We start from the raw sequence: 21,581 nt of genomic DNA on the forward strand, positions 1-21,581 counted from the left end.
CACAAAGAACCACCAACGCACCGACACCTGAGGGAGTCCGCCACTGGCAGGGGAAGTGGTGGTGGGTGGAGATAGGCCTCCAAACCTTGGAGGGCCTGAGGTGTCCCCAGAGAGGTGGCGTCTGATACCCAACCTGACATATAGACACAGACATACAGGCACACACAGACACACACAGACACAAACATCCATTCCCCCCCCCATGCTCTCATATGCACTCACTCCACACTCAACCAACGTGGAGACAGACATAAAGAGACGCTGTACACACGATCACACTCCCCAAGCGTACTCTACAAACCGGGTCTAGGTACCCTTGCCCCTGGAGGGGGGAACTGCACCCAGACCCAGGTGGTGTTGAAATTAAAATTGTTAAAATTGAGCACATTTTAAATGAATGCCGTTCAGTGTTAGCTAAACAAATATTTAGCATGTTACTTTGAAAGCTATATGATAACGTTAATCATGCTCCTTCTTAATGAAATAATATTTTAAATGACACTGAAATGTTTGGCACTTTTTGCAGATGTAAAACGTTGCAAATACACATGATATCAGATCAAGTTTGTAGATTTTGGCTAACATTAACAGTGCTAGCAGCATTTGTCTTGGCTTCTCACATGCTAGCATCCTAGTGCAGATGGTAGCACCTGGGCTCAGCACTCTAGTTAGCCGGTTAGCAGCTGTCGTGGCTGTGGGCCGCATTGTAATCTTTGTATGTGCATTATATTAAAATAAGAATGATGTGTTGAAATGTTTCACTAGTTGACTGGTTTCAGTGCCAGTTAACAAACGTTTAAAGTGTAGTCGACTAGGCACTCACATGCCAAGTCCCATTGTAGTTCAATTTATACCAGCCCATGATATTTCAGCAGTTTTGAACTACATGTAAACATTACATGTTTTTTTAATTGGTCTTCAATGATCAGAAAAAGAAGAAGAAGAAATAAAGAATATATCTATCTGCAGGCTGCATATTAAACCTGGCTGTTGCCTAAAAAAGTTAAGTAATGTAGTAACTTTTGCAACTACCTTAAACAAAAAGGGACATCCAGGGATGAACTGTTAACCTTAATTTGTCCTCTTTGTGCAGAAAAGACAGGCAGCTGTGTGCCTATAGACGTTATTGCTCCGCCACTTGCAGGCAATCCAGATGCTAGAAAGCTGTCGAAACTGGCTTGATCCAGGTTTGGGGTTAATTAAACTTGCAAACCCTGCGGCTTCCAAGGCCAGAACTGAAGAGGACACAAGCTCGAGGTCAGCAGGACCTTGTTAGGTGGAGCATGGGCTTGACATAACAGCGATGGGAAATGGTTTGCAAGGTTCAGAGAAGGGGCAGAATGAGTAGGCCAGAGCTACACTCTGGGAAGGTGAAAAACAAAAGTGTTTTAGCGCAGCTGACGACTAGGTCGCATCGCAAGACAGATGATTGCCAGCGACCCCCTCCTTTCAAGCCGAATGTCGGTGAGAGAAGCATGTTGGATGAGCAGCTGTACGGGAGCTTTCTACTTCCTGCCAGCTTGTTCAGCAAGGTGACCTTAAACTAGTTTGGCGGTGGTCCCAAGGCTCAAGCTGTGAATCTCACAGGAGGGTTTAGTGGCAACAGAAATCACTCTGCCACTCTTGCCAACAATTATGAGGGCCATGTCTGTGAACTCACCACAGTTTTTACTGTCCGCAGCCTCTCAGCAAAAATGAAAGAATACAACCGAGTGACAGCGAGAAATTATACCTTTGGTTTAATCTTCGTGTTGGCTGGTGGAAGATTTCACCAGCATCTACAGCATGTTTTATCACATCACGGGCCATTCCAAGCCTGAAATAAATCATTGTTAAACAAGGGACAGGTGCCTGCAAATTCAAGTGTCATGTGGAAATATATCAGCTAATTTTCACAATCATGTGCCTGTTAAAACTTTTAAAGTGACTTTGTTTGATATACAGTTTCTGTGCAATGGCTTAACATCTGCACCACTGTTGCAGCTGTGTGGTTTTCTCACCTGAAGATCAAGAGGTGTTTCCCTTCCGAGTTGTCTCATTATCACTCGGTACAGGAACATGGGTATGAAGTGACATACTGTGTAGTGGCAGACATTACCATAGGCTAATAGGTCTCTTTTGACATTTCTATGTAATTTCTGGCATGGGGCCATGACTACTGCGAGAATAACAACTAAAAAGTGAGCCTCTGGGACACAGAGCCGATCCGTGCATCACTATGTATCAAGGACCCCTGTCTCAAGGGTGCCCTATTTTTCTCTAGCAGAAAGGTCTTTGTGTTCCAAGTCTCACTTAACACACTGCAGCTCTTATATTTTCCCAGGAAGACTATAATAACTACAGCTAGTCACAGTTAGATATTCTAACATTTTATCATTATCACTTTGGGGTGAGTTGTGTGTCACTGTGCATTTGTCTGTGTACATTTGTACACCTTATTTTAGTGATGCACTAATGAAAATCTAAAAGTCCTGGGAAGCTGAAGTAAGACTCCTGTTAGGCTCCTGTTCCATAGTGATCTCATAAAAGCACAATATCCTAAAAATGTTGTTTTTAGGATATTGGTTTATTTAGTCAAATAATTAATATGAAGGGAAAATATGATTGGTATGAACTGAATATATACCAAACAAGTAAATTTAAATTGATCAGATTTGCCTAAATTTAATATTTTACGCTGTACTTATGTAACAAAATTGCATTGAAAATTTACATGAAATCAAATTTGCTTGAAGTGAGCATTTTGGACACACACACAGATACATTTTTTTTTTGTGTGTGTATACACGCATTGGTCACATAAACACAGTTCATGATACCTATACAATGTAATGTAATTCTACAAGAATAAATCACTGTCAGTGTCCCAGGTTCTGTGCCAGCCTGGGTGTTTGTAGGAGTTCAGGTCTGGTTCAGCAACATTGGGTCATCTATCAAAGTTTCTGCTGACAGCATCTTGGTTTGAGTGTATATTAAAGATCAGTAGTGTCTAAATGTTCCACTGGACTTTAGATCTACTGCAAAAACAAGATGTAATTGTCAATAGTGATGCTAAAAATCAATTCTCAAACCTTGAGTTTTTTTGTATTTACTCTTTTATTTGCTGTAACTAAAACCCCTTGCGACAAACCCATATGGAAAAGAAATAGTAAAAACTTATATGATTTACTCATGAAAGTGGCCACTTTCTCATTACTTTCATACATTGTTTTAGTAAGTATCCAAAACATACAAGTTTCATTATATAATTTTTCAAGGGATCTTATATCTGTTTTCACTCTTATATGCTTTTCATACAAGTTTCACAAAAGACAGATACAAAATTTATAAGATTTATATATATCTTTTCCATATGAGAAGGATCAGCTAAAAGTAGTTTAGCATTAATAATTTTGTTTTAAATATCAGATTTTCCTGAAATTGTGCCATCAACACTCAGACAGTTGTCCCTTCTATTTCATTTTGGGCAACATGAGAAAATCACATATTCAGTTTTCATTCATGAAACATTCACTGTCACTGTGCTGAATCTGAGAATTTGTGTGTACAGAATATCAGCAGAAGTGTTTCTTTGGAAGATTAAAAAGGTTACCTCTAATCATAATATTAAATCAAACGGCTATTGCGTTCATGTTGACTAAAATACAATAAACTGGTGCCTGGGAGGTGAAAAACACACATCATAATGTTTCCTACTGAATGAATGAATTTAAATGAATTTATTTCTAAACATTTACAGTTTTATTGCACGCATTAAATGTAATTAAAGAGTACAAACAATAAAAAATACATTGAAGGATAAAATGTGCATTAAGGAACACAATAAATAAAACCAATATACAGATACAGTTAATTAAGGACAAAACATCCAGCTATGAGAAGCAAATCAATATAAGCAGGTACAGACAGAAGCTATGTGGTCTGAACGCAGCAGCAGAAGATATCACAGTATTTAGAGTTTACTTAGCTAACAGTCAATAAATCAGTGGTTTTCAAAATCCAGGGGCCCTGACATTCGGGAGGAGCTTTCTTTATACCTAACCTTTCGTTGCTTCTGCTGCTGTGTGAGACAGACAGGCGAGCAGAGGCAGCATTGATTGCTCGCCATGCCAGAAGGCTGCGCGCTGTCCACACAAAAAGAAGGCTGCGGAGCTTGCATACTAAAGGATGTTGCTCAGCCCTGCCCACTCCCGGAGTTTCTTCACAACTACACACAAGTTGGAGATTGTTAGAAGATGTTTTACTCTTGTTTTTCCCTCGTTTTTACAGAAATATTCAGGGCATGTCGAACAGCATTCCCAGCCAGAGGCCCGGAAGTGTTGACGATGCTTGCGGTCTGACCTCTGTTTTGTGTTGCCTGTTTCTTCGTGTCACATCACATCACATCGAACCACTGGATGTTTTAAGGCTCTGTTCCTGATTTCACTGAATGAAGCACCGACCCAATATCAGTCTCATTGCATTTGTTCCTCGTTGCTTTTTTTTTTTGCACACTCTCTTTTCTTTCTGTTGTCTTGGTTCCTGACTGCTGTCCCAATTCCCGATTGCTCCTGTTACCTGTCTGTCTGCTTTGCTTATCAACCTGCCTGTGAGCCTTTGTTTTTCCCTAAAAAGAAAAAAAGAAGCTGGTAATTCCTCCTGTTCTTATCACAAAGTTTCCCATTTGAGCGTACTCACTGTTTAATATTAATGCTCTACTGTATATGGTGGTGGTATAGTGCTGAAGTAGTTTATATTAATATGTGAAATCATATAAATGTCTCAGATTCAGACTCCCGTGTTTGCAAATGTGACGAGGAAGACATTAATAATGCTGAAAACACAAACCATAGACAAACTCCAATGCTCCTACTATTAATAATAAAGTTTAAGTTATAAACAGTCAGTGTCGGTGAAAAGTGGCCATTGTTACCTTTGCTGGATTAAGTCTTGTGCATCCAAACTCAACCACGTTTTGTCAGGTTTGACGTGCACAAGTGTGCAGCTGTGTGCGTCGTGATTGCTCAGCATTGACGTGGATTTGTTTGTGAAGAGAGGAAGTTTGAACTGCTACACAGGAATTATCCTCTTCCACTCTGTTTGGCTTTCCATCCTAATGTGACCTTTAGGAGAATTCCCCATTAGCCAAAAGGAGGCACAGAGCACATTTTGTACAAAGGCCACTGTGAACGAAATGTAGCACCTACAGGGAGCCAAGGTGTCGCAGGAGCCTCACTACAGACACCTTAAACAGTCAGATTGCTGCTATTGATTTCCATAGAAAACATTCATGGCGCTTGCACCCCACCTTTATACTGAATGAGACTGACTTTGCAATATCCGCTCATTTATTTGCAACGACTTTACCGCAGGACGTGAAATTCTGCACTCATAACTATTGTATTATCTTCTTTCTACTATTTGTTTGCATAGTAGCCTATCCTCACATTAAAGAACGAGTGAAAACATTTGTGCTGATGTAAAAAAAAAATGTTTTGTTATGTTCTCTTAATTTCAATTTTTTTTTCATCCACAATCTCGTAGAGGCAATAAAGTGGAAGGTCATTTTGCTTTAACACATCTTCACCGCAGTGGAAAAGTCTTTGCTAGAAGTAGAGATAAGCAAAACAAGCCCGTTTTTATAATTCAAGGTAATAGCTTTTTCGCTTCATTTACATCAGAAAACAACAGTTAAGCAGGGAGTGTGTGTGCCAGTATTTTTCGGGGGGGGGGGGGGTGGGTGGGTGCGAGTCGTTTCAGAGTGCGTGCATGTTTCTGAGAAAAATCCACTTAGAAAATAGAGGAGAGAGAAATAATTAAAACTTGAAGGAAAATTGCCATTATCATTGTTGTTTTTCTTCTTCGTGTTTTTTTTCTTGTTATGTTGTTTGGCAGTCAGACGCTGCCTTGCTAAGCGTAAAGCAGATGAATGGGGTCTCTTTTTTATGTTTTTTTCAAAAACAAGCAAAGTGTTAACAGCAGCAGATAGATGGGGAGAGAGTGCACTGGTGTTTTGGGAAAATGAATGCCACTGTAAGTAGTAACTGATGAGGTGTCTACTTTTAGTAAAAAAGTGTGAAGTCTGTTTGATGTGTCCAAGAAATAATAAATCCAATTATACAGCACCTGCAAAGTTCTGTCATGATGTGAAACATGAAAAGCACAACACTGTGCTTCCATGATATACAGAGTATATTTTAAGCTCTACACTACATTGGTAAAAGTATTCGATGGTCTGCCTTCATACGTTTATGAACCACAGCATCTAATATGATGTTGGCCCACCCTTCGGAACTATTAAACTTCAGCTCTTCTGGGAAGGCTTTCCACAAGGTTTTGGAGTGTTTATGGGAATTTTTTGATCGTTCTTCCAGGGCACATTTGTGAGGTCAGACACTGATGTTGGAGGAGAAGGCCTGGCTCACGGTCTCCGCACTAATTCACCCCAAAGGTGTTCTCTCGGATTGAGGTCAGGACTCTGTGCAGGCCAGTCAAGTACTTCCACACCAAACTCACTCGTCCATGTCTTGCTTGTGCACTGATGACCTTGCTTTGTGCACTGATGTGCAGTCATGTTGGAACAGTAAGGGGCCATCCCCAAAAATTCTCGGTATGCTGAAGCGTTAAGTTCCTTTCTCTGGAACTAAGGGGCAGAGCCCAACTGCTGAAAAGCAACCAGACTCCATGAGCCACCCTCAACCACACTTAACACTTGGCACAATGCAAGTATCATCTCCTAGCGACCACCAAACCCAGACTCGTCCTGGTTACATCGTCCAGACTCGTTAAGTTTGATGAACAGAATACCTTCTGCATCCTCTACTGCATTGGCTTTAATATTTTGCATTGTGGCCTCACAGATTACTCAACCTAACAAGACTGTATACTCATTATCCAGTTTATACTTGTTTGTTTCTTTGGATGAAAACTTTCTAATGTCATAAAACTTGCTAACATATCTCTTTTTTCTTTTTTACAGGAGTGTGTATACGTATAGTCGAAATTTAGGGTCGTGGTAGGTTCATAACCCCCTATATATATCATTGTAGGTTTTATTAATCTTTCATTTTTAAATTCTACAGTACTCAACAAACTTATTAGACCACCATGAACAAGTCATAATCAAGAAATCACATATATTTTAGATTTCTGTCAAACACTTGTTTAAGACAGCCTGAAAAAAGCCTAATATTATTAGTTAGTTAGTCAAAACTAATTTCACATTATTATACCAAAATTTGAGCCAGCACACTGGACTTCTCTAAAAAGTCAGAAAAATTAATCAAGCATAACATTCAACCACCGAAACTTTATTTTCTTTTTATTCAGGAATGCAACTAAAAAGCTGTCATTTGGCATTTTATTCAAAAATAATAACATACTATTTTGTAAAACGGAAAATTTGAAATTCATGGATAACGACAATAATTATATTTTAGCAATTTTAAAAAATCTATTTAATTAAAGCACTTGTGAAGACTGTTGATTAAACATTTCAGGAATTTAAAAATGATTTAGGACAGCTGTGGCATAAAGCTTAGATTGTATGTTGGCCTTATACATTTGCGCACGCTGTACATTATAATGTTTTGTTGTGACCTTTACCTAACGGACCCACAGATGTGAAATCTACTGCTGCAGAAATCTTGAGCCAGATACTCAAAGTCAAAGGTGATTATGAAACCAGCTCAACTGATGGATGTAAGATGAGTTTACTCAAGTTTAGAGTTCTTTAGCAAGATTAGGAGTGTAATGAGGGACCCCACTCTGGTATTTAAGTCACTAAACTAACTTGGTTGCTTTAAGGTTGATATATTTTTTATATGGTAGGGTGATGCATGAGCAGTAGTCGTATTATGAATGCACACGTATCTGCATGAACTGGATGTGCTACATTTTCCTGCTTTTGTCAGCTTAAACTTCAGTCTCCCTTTGTACTTGAATCACCTTAATCAAAGACTATTGTCAAATGCACAATGGCAGTCACAGACATTCACACATAAACACGTCCTAACACCTGCTCATTATCATGTAGACTTCATCTAAAATGGAACCACTTTAGCTACATCAGAACACAGTGTTAAGCAGTGGTGTGAATGTGCATGCCTCTGTACTTTTAAGAGGTACTCGCATGGAGCTGTGACTGGAATAGGTGTGTGATTGGATAACCTGTTCCAGCCAGACGGGGGAGGGAGAGATCGAAAAGAGAAAAAGGGGGGAAACGAGAAAGTATGCTGGATGGAGAAAGAGGAAAAAGTTAAAGAAGTGAAAAGTAGATCTGATGTTTCAAGGCCATGTTTGACCATGCTGAGCACATGATATGTGCATCCAATTTTTACATATATAATTTATTTGCATAAGATCTGTAGAGGTTTGTAGGGCCTTTACCTTACAATATAAAGTGCCTTGAGACCACTGATGTTGTGATATAAGTTGATATACAGTGAATCTATAAACTTTCCATAATAATGCATAACTATGTATAACACGACTTTTTTGGAGCTGTATTAGCAACATGCTTTTTTTTTGTTATTGTTATAAATTTTAGTTTTTCATAGGCTATGCTAAAATTAGCAGTAGTGTAAACACATAGCTTTTCTTTCTCCTTGCGACTTGCATGGATGATGCCGAAAGACACAGAATAGCATCTAATTTTTATTTTCTCAGTGCTTAATCTGTATATCTGTAAGTCCCAGAATGCAAAAAGATGCAATCCCATGGAGATTTCCTGAAGATTTCCACATTTATTGCTTTTTTTTTTTTTTTTACCAAGACCATTTATAAATATAAAGCAAAAGTGAGCAGCACTCCTTGTTTTTAACATTAAGAATATATACAATATAAGAGACCTGATCAAAAATGTAGAACACAGATATTTACAGTGCAGTTGATAAATGGTGATATTTTTATGACGACAACACGCGTCTGTCACGGTGTGAAGCGTGCACAGTCTCACATGCTCATTTGTTTTCTATGTTAGGACTCAACGATGCCTGGTTGGTTTCTTTGCATTTATAAATTGTAGATCATTCTAGGATTTAAACTGTAATGCACATTGATAGGTTTAAGAATTTGCCTCAGAGTTTATGCAATACTGGACATAGGCTTTGATAATAAATGTTTATATTGACCTCAAATTCTTCTAGCTCTCCATTTTATTCTTGACTTATTTCTTGTTTGCACACCGAGGGTCGGAGGATGAGGATTTTTTAGTCCTGTGCACAATATAAGCACAGTCTGGATTCTTGATCTTTCAAAGAGGAAGAAAGAGGAGATCAGTAACTTGTGGTGTTTTAACATATACCTCTATTTCAGAAGAATAAGTAAAAGAAATCGAATACAAGATTCAGTTACAGTCCTGATAAAATATAAATTAATTTTAAGGATGTGCACTATAGTCATAGTCTGTGTTTACAATTGCATTACAGTGTATTTCATATGAGTAATGCAATGTTTTTTCCTTATCTGATAAAACTAGCTCTTTCATTTACCGTACATGTTGATTTATTTGTTTCATTTGATTTATTTTGCTCACCTACATACTCTCTCGCTGGGTCATATTTGCATCAGCTTCAGATGCTATGTCGTACATCCGAGGTGCAATAGAAGCCTTTAACTGTGCTGCTATCTGGAGCAAGATTACATACAGTGAGTGAAGGTGTGAGACATGCCCTTAATCTATGTTAATATTAAAAGCCTGATAAATGTGAGAAGGGTCTCAAATGGGAATTGGGATGATTAATACTGTTTTATTTATGGCAGTCATATTCTGTGGTGTCTGAAATATTGTCCCGAGTAGATCACGCCAGCGAAAGATGAAAAGCAGGGCTGCTGATCCAGTTACTTCAGTAGCTGTGCTTTAGTATTTTTCGTTTTGTTTTTTTCTAGTAGTCGTCCATGGGTATTTATCCTTTTTACGTGGACTATTTTGGCTGAAGAAAAGAGGCTATCAACAATGTTTGTGCACCGCAGGCTGACCTCCTTGTGTCTGTGGCGATCACTGGAGCTCTCCCTGAGTGCTGAGCACGTTTCATCATCGGCGCAATGCTTCTGTGAAAACATCTGGGCGAGAAATGATCCATCTCAGCGTTGTCATCCATCTTTCTTCCTTCTGCTGCCCTGTCTCTTTCCATCTTTTCTACTTCATATACTGTTGTCACCGCTGCTTAATTAGGGGTATCAGAGGTGGCATCTCTGATATGCCAGGTTCTGCCTCCCTGTAGTGCCTCAGCAGTCCAAGTTGTGTAGTTTGAATATGTAGCTATGCACTAACAATGAAATGTCTTTTCCAACAGTTTTGCCCTCTGTTGCTTTTTAAAAACAGTTTTTCTGGAGAGTCCCTGGAGTCTTGCGTTATTGTATGAATAGATTTTTTTCTTTTTCCTTACTTTTTTTTTTTTAGATTGGTGACGTTGGCTGGCAACACAACAATTGACTCAGCTGGCAAACCCTCTTTTTTGTTTTCAAACAAAGAGAAGGGGAACATTGCCAAACTTATTAGCATTATCCACACTTGCACTGAGAAATGGTGTGTAGGCAAAGTTATGCGCTGATAGCTCTGACAATCAAGACTTGTTTAAAACTTGGATGAGATAACTCAGAAGACATACAATCACAGTTGTGGGAGTTAAGCTGCAAAATGATTGCAGCATTCTCACCTGAGGCATATTTGTATTGTTGCATGTTGAATTGTTGTTACAGCCCACCTACCTATCACCCACTTTTATTTTTTAATCGCACAACTACCGCAGGCTTTCCAGTGATATCCCATAATGCTTTGTATACTATTCTGTAGTCCTGCTTTATCTATATGATCCATTTTGGCAGAAGGGTTTTGTCCCAAGCTCAAGACTGGCTCTTCAGCGTAAACAAAGTACACCAGTTCGCATGTAGCTGTCAACCAACAGCTGTGTTCTGTCATTACTTAAGACTCTTCACTCCCTCTGCAATTAACGTGACAAGAAAAGTACACTTGCTAATCATGTCATTTACATATTGTCATGATTGCCATTATTTCGCTAAGATAACATCATGCGATGCTTTGCTTGCACTTGTATTTCTTTCTGCACTCACTCCTTGCACTATTAATCTGCTCTTAACATGGTAACTTTTAGGATCAAGAAAACCTCCACAACTTCAAACTGAGCATCAGAATGGGGAAGAAAGTTGATTTAAGTTACTTTTAAAGTGGCGTGGTTGTTGGTGCCAGTTTTTCAGAAACTGCTGGCGTGCTGGGAATTTCCCACATGACCGTCTACCATCATTTACAGAGAATGGTCTGAAAAAGATCCAGTTAGCAGTAGCTCACTGGTACCAACGGAGCATTGTCTAAACACCACAGAGTATTGTTGGTGACCATGTCCATCACTTTATGACCACAGTGTGCCCATCTTCCAATGGCCTTTTCCAGCAGGATAAAGCATCAAGTCACAAAGTTCAAATCATATCAAACTGGTTTCTTGAACATTTGAGTTTACGGTACTCGAATGACCTCCGCAGTCACCAATAGAGCACCTCTGGCATGCGGTGGAACAAAAAATTTACATCATGGATGTGCAACCCACAAATCTGAAGCAACTGTATGATGCTGTCATGTCAGTACATACAAAGATTTCTGAGCAATGTTTCCAGTAACTTGTTGAATGTTGATCCAACCTAGTCCTAGCAAAGTGTACTTAAGATAGGATCTAGTGACTCTATACTGAATCTGTCCTATAGGCTAATCAAATAGTTTCTTCGTTTGTTGGTGGGTTTTGTTTTTTTGTCTATGCAGTCCCTGCTGTAAGCGTGTTTTTGCAGCCAGTAAAGAAAAAAACAGACATAGCCTAACCAGTTTATTTTCCCTTCTGTCTAAATATTCAGATTTATTGACTATTTAGTTCTGCTCAAGCTGAGACAATCACAGGAGATCATTCGGTGAACAAAATCTATGGAGAAAGCAAAAGACTAGGGCTGTCAGCATTAATCTCGTTAAAATGACATTAACGCCATAACCCGCATTAACGCGCCAAATCTCTGTTAGCGAGTTAACGCGGCTCGCCCCATGCGTGGGGCTGCACGGCGTCAACGCGTTAGCACAGTTAACTTGTTAACAGCTAACCGAGCTAACTGTATCACCCCACAAACGGGGCGATCGCTAACGGAGATTTGCTGCGTTATTTGGGTTATGGCGTTAACGTCATTTTAACGAGATTAATGCTGACAGCACTACAAAAGACATGAGAAGTAAAACAGGTAGTTTCTATAGGTGAACCTGCAGATGCTCAGCAGGTTGGACATGCCTAGAACATTTCATCTGCCTTGGAGGCTTCCTTTTCAAATGTCCGAACCACCTCAACTGGGTGGATTTGAAACAGAGGAGCAGTGGTTATACTCTGAACCCCAACAGAATGACGAAAATGTTAAACCTATCACATTTCCACCACCTGTATCTCGCTTCTTTTGGTCACTATCCAGAGTTCGTCGTCAAAGATGAGGGGAGAAGCTTAAGTGTACCAGCAGAACATCAGCTTTGCTTTTGGATTTTCCTTCATGGTGTGTATTTCAATCACTGCAACATCATCTGCAATACTGAGGACTGTCCCCTCATTCGTACTTGAACTCCTCTTGAACCAGCAACTGATCTCTTTACCTAGAGTGGGGACTCCACAGTTTTCCAGGTAAGATCTATGAAGAAGGAGAACATCCACTAAAAGCAGAAACTAAATACTGACACCAGCAAACTCAGTAATGGCTCTCTTTCACAGCATGTCTGTTGTCCTGTCTTCCTTCTCTCACCCTAACTGGTCGCAGCAGATGGCCGCCCCTCCCTGAGCCTAGTCCTGCAGGAGGTTTCTTCCTGTTAAAAGGGAGTTTTCCTTCCCACTGTTGCCAAAGTGCTTGCTCATAGGGTCTACCTTACAATATAAAGTGCCTTGAGACAACTGTTGTTGTGATTTGGCGCCAGGGTTTTAATAGTTTTGCAATTTTCATTAGTTTTTATTTTTATTTAGTTTTGACTTCAGATTTTCAATTTTATATCAGTTTTAATTAGTTTTTACCAATTGTTTGCTAGTTTAGTTTTTATTTTTTTGAAAATCCTTAGTTTCGGTTTAGTTTTGATTAGTTTCAGTTATAGTTTTAGTTGTGTTTGCAATAATTAAGTGCAACAAAATCCCAGTTTCATCACATCAGTCATTCTCTTCTGCTTATCCTTGGGTATGTTGCTATTCCAGCTACCATACCCTGCACCCTGGACAGGTCGCCTGTCTGTCGCAGGGCTAACACGCAGAGACAGACAACTCACATTCCCACCTATGGGTTCTTTAAATAAATAAATAAATTAGGGCAGATGAACAACCATTGATACCAGGCAACTATAAAATTTATATCTTGGCCCCATTGAGACTATTAACTCTTGCAGCACCAGGTGTTCGTAATTTTGCTTCAAGTGAATTGATAAACTTTTTGAAGGCAATTGACTCACACAGTTATGTAGATATCCCCGTCCTGTTGTCTCGGGATGCATCACGCTGCCTTGCCTGGGGTTAGCTTCTGTTTTCTGGGGATGAGGGTTGAGTGTGCTCCCTTACCTTCTCAAGGTAAGCTAGGTTAGCCTTCTTGTGTGAGCTTTTCAAGTGCACTTTAAGGTTTGTGGGATTTTTTTCCCCTTTAGAAATGTCCCTCATAATTTGTCTCTTTCCACTACAAGACACTTGCTTTATCCAAAACACAGTCATATTCAAAGTAATCCCAAATTGGACTCCGGCGCTTTCTCCCGACTTTTCCTGACATGATTCTGCGCGTGGACGGAGCAGCAACACAGACGACTCGACTAACATACTGCCACCTGCTGGCATAATGAGACACAGCAAGAAAAAAATCTGGAAACTAAACTTCATTTTCACCCTTGACTATTGTACGACACACACACACACACATCTACGAAAACTAAACACATTTTTGCTATAAATTCAGTTAATTTTAGTTAGCTTTGTGAACACTCATTACAGTTTTAGTTAGTTTTCCTTTTTTTGTTTTTATTTTTATCTCCGTTAACGAAAATGTTTTTTCACTTCTAGTTTTCGTTATTTCGTTAGTTTTCGTTAACGATAATAACCTTGTTTGGCGCTATATAAATAAAACTGGATTGAACTGAATAAGTTGGGGAAAAAAGGTCTTTTTTGCCTCATTGCAACATAGTCATACACAGTTTTGAAACTGCTGCTTCCAAATGACTAATAAAGTTGCTCTGTTTAAAAGTCGAAGCTTTCATTAAATTTTTAATTTTGATTTGACCTCTCGTGATGTGCTGCTGTGTCTGGGATGAAACAGGTAATATGGGGTTTTTTGATCACTCATTTGGTGCTTTAATGAAACTTTATCACACTCTTATTACAAACTTCTGAACTATCCATCTTCTTATCTGAAGAAAAAAACATTTTCTGTTGTTTTTTTTTCTTCCATGCAGTGTCTGTCTCTCTCTCTGAGTTTACTGACTTTCATTTCTTCCTGTCTATTTGAGCAAGGTTTATATTTAGAAAAAGCATAAAGTCTACACTGTTCCAAAAAATAGTAATGTCAAAGTATCTTACTGTATATATTACAGTTTTGTACTGTCTTTCCAGAATATCATTAAATTTACATAAGTAGACTGTGATTTTACATGTCAAAGGTAAAATAACGTAACTTCACTGTAAATATAATAAAACACAATTTTTTTGTTTTTTAAATATATTTTTTGTACATATGCCTATTTAGATTGTAAAAATACATTCAGAAATGTATCATAATTTCACAAATGTTTGACTGTTATGTGAGAGAATGATCTGTTAAATTCAAATGTAATACTATGGAAAAATATATAAAATGATCGAAATGAGAATGAGAATAATCAATAATTAAAGGAGTATTTGAATTATAATTTTGCTGAAAATTTCATGTCATCTAGGTCTGATTCAATAATTCAGAGGTAACAAGTGAAAATATAATTAATAGGAATAAAAACTAAAAAAAAACATATACATCATTGCACGACCACGCTGTGCTAATTATATATTTTTAAAAAATAAATGTAGAGGTAGGAATTGCAATTAATATAAATCTCAAAGTGTTCACAACATTACCATTTTTTAAGATGTTTTTTTAACAGTCTAGTTTGTTAAGCTGCAGGCTTCACCTGACATGAACCTTATGCTATTTCTTAACTTATTAGCAATTCCCATTCTGTTTCTCACATTTGTCAAGTTGAAAAGGGAATTGCAATATTTTAAAGTTTTCTATTTATACAGCTGCATCTTCACATCACTTGCACGTGATATATTAAAAAACGAACTAGAGTGCATGCACTTCTTACTTCAAATATGAATTATTAACCTCCTAGGACCTGGTGTCCACATATGTGGACATCACATTTTAGGTTATTTAGACCAAAATACTAAATTTTGCTCTACATGGGCCTGATATCCACTTACGAGGACATTATACTGCTACTGTTCTATCAAAATTATTTTTATTAAAAACAAAGATAAGGAAAAAAATTCTTTGTTTTTACATTCATCGGGTCCCAATCAGCCCAAATATCAAAGCGAAATTAAAAATGCATGTTGTGGAAGAGTTCGGGTCTTAGGAGGTTAAATCAACCCTTTTCTCACACTAATTAACTCACACTTTTATTGCAGCAACAACTTCTAGATAATTGTGCCGGTGTCCGTGATCACATGCTAAATTCAATATGCAAATCAGATCAAAACTGTTTTCCTTTATGATGTGTATTTGAATTAAATGATTTTATACCCATAATTACTGTATTGTCATTAATTATAACCTGTTTGCATTATTCTTCTTTCACTCCAATTAGAGGCAGATTGTAATGTTTTATTTATCCTGCTTTGAGTAACACTGGCCAAAAGTATGAAAATACAAATTTAATTACAAATGAAATTCTAAAAATCAGGCATACCATGAATCATCTGGAATTTTTTGACACAACAATGTTGTGGTCCCATGATAGTTGATTTTTATGGAAATAGTTCTGGTTTTTGATTGTGGTATTTAAGAGGAAAATAGACCCCAAAAAGCTGCATTTGTGCATTCTATAAAATTATGATATAAAAACCTCGTAACCACACAGAATGTGTTCTGATAAAAAAAAAAAAAAAGACTGTCTTGTGATACATGAATAATTAGTGTTTCATTGGATGTAATATAAAAAAGGAAAAACACAACTGTAAAAAAAAAAGAAGATTATATAATATTGTCTAAAATGCTGTCATACAATTGAATTGTGACAGGTATTGCATTACTTGTTTAGTCCCTCACTATAACCAGTTCAGCTTTCTAGGTCTTACTGTTTCGCAGATTTTTTTGTGTGCAATTTTCCACGTTTTTTTTGTTCTGTTTTGTTTTTTACAGCGCATGTATGTGTTCTGTGTCCTGATTGGCTTGGTCCTGATTCTGTAATACTGGACTTATTTTTCTATGAAGGTTTGAACTTTGAGAATGTTTAAACAAGAGAGAAAAGTGTGAATATGTTCATACCTGTCTGAGAAAAGTGTATAAAGTGTGTAGTGAGGGGTTTTACAGCCTTAAAATATCTATAATAATCGTAAAAAATAAAGTTGGCTACTTCACAGATTTCACCTGTCGCGGGTTATTTTTAGAACTTAACTCCTGCGATAAACGAGGGACCACTGTGCAGCTATTTTCATACTTAACCCTTCATTTTCAGAAGCACAAAAGTGTTTTGACAAACCAACACAGTCTTTAACTTAGAAACTGATTTTAATATGTCCTGTCAAATTCTTTGCAGCTTGGTTTCTTCAGTTTTTACACTTGTGCAGGCTCTTTTAGATTGATTGGCCTTTTAGTTCTTGAGTGATTTTGACCTCGTTGTAAACTGTATGACGGCGTCTCTTGGTTGTCTCTGATAGTGGTACATTTACGGGCTCGAGAGTGGTCATTGTTTCAGTTAGATGTTGTGAAGCTGGTTGTTTTTAACCATTGAAATTATTCTGCAATCATCCACTTTAGTTGGTTAGTTACAAGTGCGTTCATTCTTTTTAATGCTGCACGAGATTGTCTATTTGGTGACTCTTAACACTTTGCGTCTCTGTCATATTATGTTTTCTTTGGATCTCATGTTGAAATTGATACTTAAAAGCTACCAATTGCAAGTTTAACACTCAAAATCAACTCCAGATCTTTCATCTGCTGAATTTGCCACGGAATAACGAGGAAACAGACCTCAGGTTGGCTATGAAACTGCTTGTCCAGTCACTTCTGTGCTTCTGAAAATGGAGGACTGTGTATAAAAACGCCTCAAATTCCTAAACAGCTAACTCAATACTATTGTTTTAAACCCCTTGAATTAAAGCAGGGAGTCTGCACTTCTATCATATCTTGTTTTGTTTTTTTCAATGAAAATTTACTGTGGTGCTGTACGGAGGCAAAATTGCACATAACAGAGTGTCGCTGTCCAAAAATGAGCTGGGACTGGAATGTTTAACCTTTGAGTCCCATCCATCTTCAGTCACAGCAAGTTTTTCCACTTTGCATTGCCACAACACATCACTGCTTTTTGTAACACTAAGTCATTTAACGCTCTCAGTCTCAGAGAGGAATATTTATAGATTTATGGCAGCACCAGTCATCGTGTTGCGCCTTAATTACACACCTTACATTTCCTCCGCATGATTAATTTCTTCCTTAATTTAAATGTTGTCAGTGTTCTTTAGCTACAATCAGAGCACTCTGCCTGTAGTAGCTACAACTTGTAATAAAATACTAATTATCTTATTGATTTCCATGTCATGTCATGTATTTACACTTTTCTTTGGCTGCTGGTGAAGCACACAAGAACATTAAAATGGGATTTGTAAAGGGGAGTTATTTACTTCAAAGTTGGGACCATTGTTCCCTATAGCCCGTGGGGCTTGTTATAGGAGGAATATGTTAAAAGTCTCCTCAAACTCTGGGATAAATTTGAATAAGTCCACGCTTTGAAGTGGCAGTTGTAGCAGGGATAAATCTCGGGCATTGGAAGCTGTCAAAGTCGACAGTGAATGCGATAATGAGGCGTTTTGGCAATGCACACCGCTTTCTCTCCACCAACAAGTGATCAGCATCAGCGTGTGTCACACATAACGCATGCATGAACACACAGTCGCAAAGGTAAAAAGGGCAACAAGGTTAACGCGGGAGGAAAAAAACTGATTAAGAAGCGCTGAAGACACAAATGGCATTACTGCCTCGCAACTTCTTTACTCTCAGCGGGACACTTCTTTTTTTTTTTTGGCTGGTGACTGGCCCTTCCTCTATCGCAATGTCTAAAACCACACCAAATATGGAGATATTCTCACCTCCTTGTTGATTATTTTAATCGAATCCCGACTCTCTGGGATTTCACAGAGGCTTATCAGGCGGCAGGCTGGCTGGGAATCCGTCTTGCTTGGTGAGGTGTAGAGTCCCAGGGACACAACACCTTTCTGAAGCGCCACACAAAAGCCCCCAAGCGCTGCTGAGAGTGGCAGATATCATTGCACCCTGCAGCTCCACAATCATAAATACATACATTTAGTAAAAAATACAAGGGACTTTGCTGTTGGGCAGATAATGACACTGCCAATCCTGTGAAAATGCATGACTAAAGGGGAGTAAAAATAACCAAGGTTATGGAAATGGAAAAAAAGAAAAAAGCTGTCAACAGAAAATATATAAATACGGGTTCTTTTTTCCTATAATCTTCAAGTTTTTCACTGTATTTTTAGTTCTGTGTAAGATGGCCGGTCAGTGAAGGAAGGCTCTTAATCTGAGCAGCAGCACTTATATAAACCAAAATATTGTTTTACTGGCTCATTCAGAGCTTCTTTGCAGACTAAAGCAGTCAGAAAGGAATAATGTACACAGACAAGCAGACACTATAGGCTGTCTGTAGACAGCTAAAAGGAGGAGGTGAATTTTGCTGAGATGTGGAAGCAGAGAATGGGACACAGTGAGTAATTGAAAACATCCCAGACAGGATGTGGTTACAAGGGAGATAGATTACATTGTGTTGAAAAGGATGTGAAGGAAACTAATGAGTCAGTATTTCAGTAATTGTCCTCAGCTAAGAATAAGCATCGACTTAGACAAGTCTGAGACAGTGTGCCTCTCTTTAGACGGCATTTAGATTCCTATGTCACCATACCCTAATTGCAAGGTGACCGTTCTATTTGAGAAACCAGACAGTGACGCCAAACTTGGTGCAGCTTTTAATGAGCTGCGCTGCTGTAAACAAGCTTTCATGCTTTTCACTGGCAATTACAATAAAAGAAAGAACCTTAAGGCATATTTTAATCCTTCTCTTTTATTATTCTCTAACTGATGTTGTTTGTTGCTGCTGCTCCTGTGTGCAAGTTAATCAAAAGTAAGAATAGTTTAAGTACACTAGCTTTAGCTCAGTCGTAAATTAATGCTTTGAACGCAAATCTGTTAAATGAAGATATTAGAAGTGCAACACACACAGAATGTGTCACCTAGCATTGTGTTTCATGTGTCAGCTGACATGCAAAGATGGGATTAAATGTTTCAGTTAGACACAAGAATTAGTGAAGCCAGAGTTGCCTGGACTTTCAAACTTGGGGAGCAGAACTAGCATCTCTGTTCCCACATTAACACCAGACACAAATTTGTCATTGTCTGGCCTTGCATGGAATTAATGGCTGCAAGTTTTTTGATGCATATGAAACGGCATTGAAGAGATGAAGTAATAGAGGATTGTCATCTATTATTTTAGCCTTATTTCCATCTAGCAGCTTTTCACTGAGCAAGCTGTGATCAACGACTCGCCCAGTAGCAAATTGCCGATAGTCACAGTTTTCAACTAGCTGGCCAACATAGTCAAGCATTCTTCAAATCTCTTAGTCAGCGTTCTTGCTATTTCTTAAAGATGTCTTCATGAATAGTTCTCCAGGCTTCTTGAAAGACAGTCAGAGCTCTTCTTTGAATGTTGGTGGCCTTTTGTTTAATTCTCTATCAAGATGATCCCAACTCCGAACTCTGGGGAGGCCTATCCATGACTCATAGTGTCCCATTGTGTGTTAGAATATCCAGCTATGGTTTTACTGCATTGGCAATGTTTTGGGGATCATTGGCTGAAACGCAACCACAAAACTTCACATTTTAATCTTCATTCATCTTTTCATGAAATCCATTGCCTCTAATTTTCAAACAAGTTCTTCTTTAATTTGGCGTACCGCAGCTTCCCCCCCCCCCCCCCCCCCCTTTCAGTGAGGCTAAATGGATTAGCTGAACGGTCAGATGCACCTCTCAAGTCCTGTGTCAGCCCTTTGCTGGATTTTTTTCCTACATGTCTTAAGAGAATGACTTTCTGATACTATTCACCTGCTGTAGATTGAAAATGGGCGAGCCCTCATCTGGGACTCTCCTCAGCTCTTACTGGGACAGTGGCGCGGCTGCCCCTCTGTTGGTCTTCCATGGTCTCTTGTGTTCTGGGGGCCTCTGGATGTCTGGAGTTTTGATCTCCTCCATACCCGCTTCACACCCTGGAGGACGGGGCTGTGGCCCCCCCACACTCCCTAGCAGATCATTACATGGAGAAACCTTTGGAATGCAAGCATGCTGATCCACACAGGTATGCACACATGGGTATTCACAGACGCGGACTAAAGCTTTCTTGGCTGCTGCCTCAAAGCACACTGTGCGCTGTCTATCTTGCGTGCTGCACAATATCGTTTATTATTTAGTAACTATTGATATCTATGACTAGCTAGTTTATTGTGATGGTGCTTTGTTTTCTCTATTATTATGTTGCTCTTTGTTGTTTGCTGTCTCCTCTGTTTGTTTTTGTTTGTTTCTTTGTTTGTTTTTTTCTCCATACAGGTGACCCAGGAGTTTTGTTTTTTTTTTCTCTCTCTTCCCCCCCCTTCTCACCGTCTCTTCTCCCCTTTGGTTTTCTTTCTTTCTCTCCCCCTCTTTCTCTCATTCATTCCCCCTGTCCTATTTATAAAAAAAAAAAAAAAAAAAAAAAGATTGAAAATGAACAGTAGAAGTAGCAATGTCAAAAGAAAATACAAAGAAATGAGGGGGTGGCTCAAGACTTTTACACTGTACTATATGAAAATGCATTATTTTCCATTGATAACAATTGTCAAACTGTCAGGATGAGGTCGTGGACGAAAGAAGGAGGACCCAAACGCTGGACTCACAGGTAGGTGAAGATTGGTGTTTTATTGTCAACGGAGTGAACAAACAGAACAGAAGTAGGGAACGGCTGGCCGGCTGGACGACTGACTGAATGGATGAATGAAAGACTGACTGACAGCTGACCGGCTGACCTGACGGAACTGAACAGAGGACAACCTAACAGCGGCGAGAACAACATCACAATAACATCAATGACACGACATAGTTGAACTGAGGGACATAAATACACAGGCTGAGTGATGAGAGATTAGAACCTGGTGAGTACACAGCTGAACATAATGACCTAATGATAAACGGGAAGAGGACGGAACATAATGCACATGGACCAAGGCTAACACAATAAAACAGGAGGTGAAGCAGACAGAATATAAACAGTGAACATGAACTAAGAATACTGGGTCAAAGACCCAGAAACCCTG

This window comes from Astatotilapia calliptera, chromosome 3, assembly GCF_964374335.1.
Source record: "Astatotilapia calliptera chromosome 3, fAstCal68.1, whole genome shotgun sequence".
Lineage (NCBI taxonomy): Eukaryota > Metazoa > Chordata > Actinopteri > Cichliformes > Cichlidae > Astatotilapia > Astatotilapia calliptera.